This window comes from Vigna umbellata, chromosome 5 (assembly GCF_029865625.1).
Source record: "Vigna umbellata cultivar VRB3 chromosome 5, Vumbellata_1.0, whole genome shotgun sequence".
Taxonomy (NCBI): Eukaryota; Viridiplantae; Streptophyta; class Magnoliopsida; order Fabales; family Fabaceae; genus Vigna; species Vigna umbellata.
The window spans coordinates 40,845,823-40,851,822 of NC_142169.1; positions in this window are offsets into that span (position 1 = coordinate 40,845,823).

Below are 6,000 nucleotides of genomic sequence, written 5' to 3' on the forward strand. Positions count from 1 at the left end.
GTGGTAATGGAGAATGGTTCAACTTTGGGCTTGGGATTTCAAGTGGAAAAACCCTTTTTGAAATCCTTACCTTGACCCGTTTTCTATTATTCTTATGGGCTTGGGCTTAATTTTCTGTAATATTTAGAAGTCCATATAAGGCTTTAGTCTTCCTAGGATTAGTATCTTTTGATGGATTAAGCACAGAAACACACTTTTCACCCCTTGGGGGTAGATTTGGGGATGGTGACAGCTCTCCTCTTCTCTTTCTCGGGTTTTTCTATCTCTTTCATTCTTTCATTCCATTATTGGGAAAGATGTAACCTTTGTAAACTCTCATGTATTGATTTTGTTCTTCAAGATCTTCTTTAAGATACATGCTTTCTTTCTTTAGTTGGTAGGGTTTTTCCTCTTTGCTCAAAGCATGCATTGTTTAACTCATTCGATGTCATGATTATTGATTTTGCCGATATGGACACATACGAAAATCTAGATCTGGGGAATCTCTCCCAATAGTAGTATTGCCTAGACGTAGGGATATAATGGTTGGTTGCCTTTAAGCTTCTGTGCTGTGTAATGCATGAATAATTGCTAGGGAGACAAGACATTGTGAACTAGTGATTAGGATTAGGCTTTCTTCGCCGAGACATCGGGTTTAAGGTAATTTAGAGAGTGGCATTAACATTAATGAAGAAAGATGAATTCATATATGCATGAGAGTAAACTAGATGAAATCTAAACCTCAACAACAATATCATCAACTTCATCCATATTTTCATGTGTTTAACCTAAATTGATCAAATTGCATTCATGTTTATTTTCTCGCATTTGCATTCAAAACTCAAAAACATGTTCTTTAGAGTCTTAATTAGTTGAGTAATCACATAACTTTTTAGTGACGTGAGTCTCTTGGGACATGATACTTGGTGTTACCATGTTTATTACTTGATACGATTCGGTTACACTTGCCGAGGTCTTAACAAATTTTTGACTCCGTTTTTGGGGATTAAAAATTTGTTCATCAAGGAGCTGGTACATTTAGAGCCATAACTATGGAGGAGGATGCTGATGAAGAAGAAGAGGAGGAAGAGGAAGATGAAGAAGATGAAAATGATGATGATGATGATGAGTCTGATGACAACAGGGGTTGATCTACTAGAGAGCATCTACTGATGAATGCTGGAGTTGATGAGGAGCCTCTATTGATGGATACAGGACTTGCTGGAGAGCATTTATTGATGGATACTGGATATAGAGAGTAGCATTGTTAAGACCTCGACAAGTGTACCAAATCGTATCAACTAATAAATATGGTAAGACCAAGTATCGTTTCTCAAGAGACTCACGACCTAAACAGTTATGTGATTTCTCTATTAAATAGGACTTGAGAACAAAATCTTTTGGTTTAAAATGCAGAAAATAAACATGAATGCAAGTGTTGATCAATTGACAATAAGAATGCACAGGTGATTGGTTTGTAAAATATGGAATGATTATGTTGTTGGGGGTTTCACTTATCCTATCCACTCTCATGTATTTTATGAATTCGTCGTCTTCATTAATGTTAATGCCACTTTCTAATTTACTTTAGACTCGATGTCTCCGCAAAGAAAGCCTATCCTTAATTACTAGTTTACAATGTCTTGTCTCCATAGCAATTAATTCTACATTATAAACACAAAAAAGCTTAAACGAAACCAACCCTCATATCCCTATGTCTAGGCAATACTGCTTTTGGGAGAGATTCCCCAGATCTAGATTTCCCCATATGTGTCCATATCGACAAAATCAATTATCATGCTATGAATGAGTTAAACAAAGCAAGCATAGAGTATAGAGGAAAAACCCTAACAATTAATGAACAAAGCATTTAAAATAAGAATCAACTCAATACATGAGAGTTTCAAAGGATTTTATCATTTTCCCAACAACAATTGAAGTTTAGTTCACCATAGACATGATGAATCTAGATGAATAATGGAAAAGAATGAGATAGAAAAAGTATAAAAGTTGAAGATAGGAGCTTCCGCCTCCAAATCCGCCTCAAAGAGAGTGTTTCTACGCCTCTTTTGTCAAAAGATACAATCCTTAGGACGTCCAAGTCCTTAAATAGAACATAAAAATAACAGAAAACAGGTCCAAGCCTACGAAATTGGCGCTCCGCGCCCCTGAAAGGGCGCCTGGGCGTCGTACGGGTCAAAACTGGCGCTCAGCACCCCTAGAAGGCCGCCCGGGCGTGGTGTAGGAGGAAAACTGGCACTTTGGTTGACTTTTCTACATTCTTGTTAACTTTTTTGTACTCTGGTTGACTTTTCTACATTCTGGTTGACTTTTCTTCATTCCAACTATTTGGTACTTTAACTCTTCTTTCAAATTATTCAAATAACCTACAAAATCAAGGGAATTTAGTGATAAAATCATCAAGTATAACCTCAACTCTTTTATTCACAAAACTAAAGCAAAAACATGAGTTAAGGCAAGTTTCTAAGTCAAAAAGGTGCATTTAGTATCAAAATTACATTACAGATAACAGTATTTTCAACCGTTATCAACCCCAAACTTGAAACTTTGCTTGTCCTCAAGCAAAATGTAACTTGGCTTAAACAAAATAATCATACTACAATGGTCTACCACACCAAAAAGCATTTTCTTTTTAGACAAATAAATCACTCATGAATGCTCATCATAGAAAGATTAGTGAAGATATAATGATGCTTTAGCCAATCAAGCTTCAACTAGGGTGCTCACATAATCAAGACATACACAATAGATGCAAACCTCATGATTAATCAACAACCAAGCAAGAATGTTACCCTATATGCATGGAACAATTCCTCACCATGGATAGTGTTTCACTCAAGCACTCAAAAGTGTTTCACTCAAGCACTCAAAAGTGTTTCACTCAAACTCAAAGGTGTATAGTGAGGTGAAACTCTTACACTCTACCATCATAATGTCACATGAATCAACTTTGCCTTTCATTTAACCACATATCAAACACACTCACAAGCAACTTATCATCACAGGAATTTTCAAGGCTTTTATTGAGGCCGGGCTAAGAAGAAAATTGGTTTTTCTAGACAACAAAATCATTGAGTCAAGAGAGTGCACAATTCATTCATCCACATTAACAATTAATCTCTTTCTTCTTTTATGTGAGAAACCAATATTCAACTCATTCCCAAACTTTACTTGCATTGAGCTTAACCTTTTCTTTTCTTTATTTTCTTCTCTTTTGTTTTTTTTTTGCCCAATGCTCTTTAATGAATTTCACAAAGTTCTTTTCGGTTTGTCACAACCCCAAACTTGAACCATTCTCCATTACCACAAAAACATTCTCTACTTAACTCAAGGTAAGGATTTCAAAAAGGGTTTTTCCACTTTTCAAATTTAGGCTCAAGGTTGAAAGGATAAAGAGAAACATTGTTCTTTGTTGGGTTCTCCTATTGGCATGGGCTCTATGGGAGAAGAAAACATGGCCTTGATCATATGTAACAAGCAAGCAAGTGGTTCAATCATAGAAAATTAGGCAAAATCAATCACGCTTCCAAAGCAATAGCATTCAATCAATCAAAAAACTCTGGAGTCCAACCTCTCACCGGTTAACTAAAGTTCCACAACTTAATAACATCCTGCCTAGCATATTAATCACAATTGAAATTATGCATCTGTTTTTAACAAAACTATGAGCAACCGCCATCTATGCTTAAAACCTTCACAAATCATTAACTCAACATGCATCATAGAACAATAGAGCAAACACAAGAATATTACTAATCAAAAACAATAGTTTTTCACAACATACCAAACCATTGCAGCACAATTGACTAAACCAAGTACATAAGCAAGCTAACATAAAAACAAAATAAACAAAATATAAATAAGCAATAAAACAAAAACATAAAATCCTGATCCAGTAGTGTTAACGGTTGAAAATAACATTATATGTGATGTAATTTTGGTACTAAATACACCCTTTTCTGCTTAGAAACTTGTTTGGAATCATGTTTTTCTGTTAAGCTGTGTGAATAAGAGATTTGAGGTTGAATTTGAGTATTTTATGACTAATTCCATTTGTTTTGATAGAAAATGAGTTAATTTGGAAAGCAAGGATAAAGTGCTAAGGAGATAGAGCTCAGAAAGGTCTAGAAAAAGCACCAGAAGGAAGGAAGCTCGAGGCTTGGGCACCCTTTTTGGAGGCATGAGCGCAGCAAACCACCGCTCACCGCTCGGACGCCCCTTTTTGGGCACTTGAGCGACAACAGCACGAAGCTTGGGCGTCCTCTGGAAGGCTTAAGCGCAGAAAGAGCCGCTCACCCCTTTTGGGGCGCTTAAGCGTCGGATGCACGAAGCTTGGGTGACCTCTGCGAGGCTTGAGCGTGGAAGACCAATGCTCGCCGACCGGGCGCCCTAAGTAGGGCACTTTAGCGCTATTATCTCGAGCTTGGGCTTTGTTTCTGTTCTGTCTTCGCTCTATTTAAAGGACCCAGGCGTCCTAGGTTTTGCATCTCTCGTTGGAGCAGCACAACAACACACTCTTCCACTCTCTGAAGGCGAATTTGGATGCGAAAGCGTCCTTCCTCTACTTTTAGGATTTTTCTATCTCATGCTTTTCCATTATTCATCTAGTTTCTCCATTATTCAGAAAACTAAACTCTATTTGTTGTTGGGGAATGATGTAACCTTGTGAACTCTCATGTATTTGAATTGATTCTTAATTCCATATGGTTTTTCATTAATTGTTAGAGTAATTCATTTGCGCTTATTACATGCTTTGTTTAACTCATTCATCGCATGATTTATAAATTGCATGAGTGTTGGGAGGTTCCTTACAATTCAAGTTCTTGTTGAATTCTCCCAAGAGTAATATTTCTCAAGGATGAGGGTATGAGTCTTTGTCGTCTTAAGCTCTTGATCTTCAAATTTAATTGCTAGGAATGCTAGGAATTGCATGAACTGGTGGTTAAGGACATACTTATTCGCCAAGGGATCGGGTTTATGTGATTTAGTGAGTGACGTTAACATTAATGCATAAAGAAGAATTCTTACATACATGAGAGGGAACTTGGTGAAATCTAACCCCAACAACATACTCATCTCAATATAAACAACATCCGTTCATCGTTGTGTTACTCTGCTAGTGATCGAACTGCATTCATATTTAATTTTTTGTTCTTTCATCTAAAACCAATGATTTCATTTTATTTAAGTCTTAATTATCGAGTCATCGCACAAATGTCTAGTGCCGAGAGTCTTCTGGGATACGATACTTGGTCTTACCATTTTATATTACTTGTACGATTTGGTACACTTGCCAATCCATCAACAATCCATCAACAAGCAGCATCCATCAGTAGATGCTTTCATCTGAATCTTCCAGCATCCATCAGTAGATGCAAATCCTTCACATCAGCATCCATCAGTAGGTGCTCTCAATAAAGTCCATCAGTAGATTTCTAGTGTTTCTAATCAGCATCCATCAGTAAATGCTGATCTTTCTTATCTTCACCGGCATCCATCAGTAGATGCCTTCAGTAGCTAATAACGGTTGAAAAACTGTTATATTTCTACTTAATTTTGATATTAAAAACACCCTTTATGACTTATAAACTAGCTTGGAATCATGCTTGTGTTTAAGTTTTGGAAATAAGAGAGTTGGATGGGTTTTGTGCTTGTTTTTCCTTGATTTGACAGGAATTAGGATGAATTGGATGGAGAAGTTGAAGTAGCAAGGAGTTGGAACCTAGAAAGGACAGAAACAGAAGAGGACCTAACGGTAGGATGCGGGAGAATCCAAACTGAACGGTCTGATAGAGGTTAAGAAGCTAGACCAAATGGTCAGATATAGGAGAAGATAGACCGAACGATTACTGATACGAACCGAACGGTACTCACAAAGTCAAAGACCGAACGGTTCATAGCATAGACCGAACGATGTGAAGGTGATGGTACTTGGTCGAGCGACGTGATCAAGAAAGACAACTGCATGATGGTGCAGTTGAGGCCGAACGGTTAGAGAGA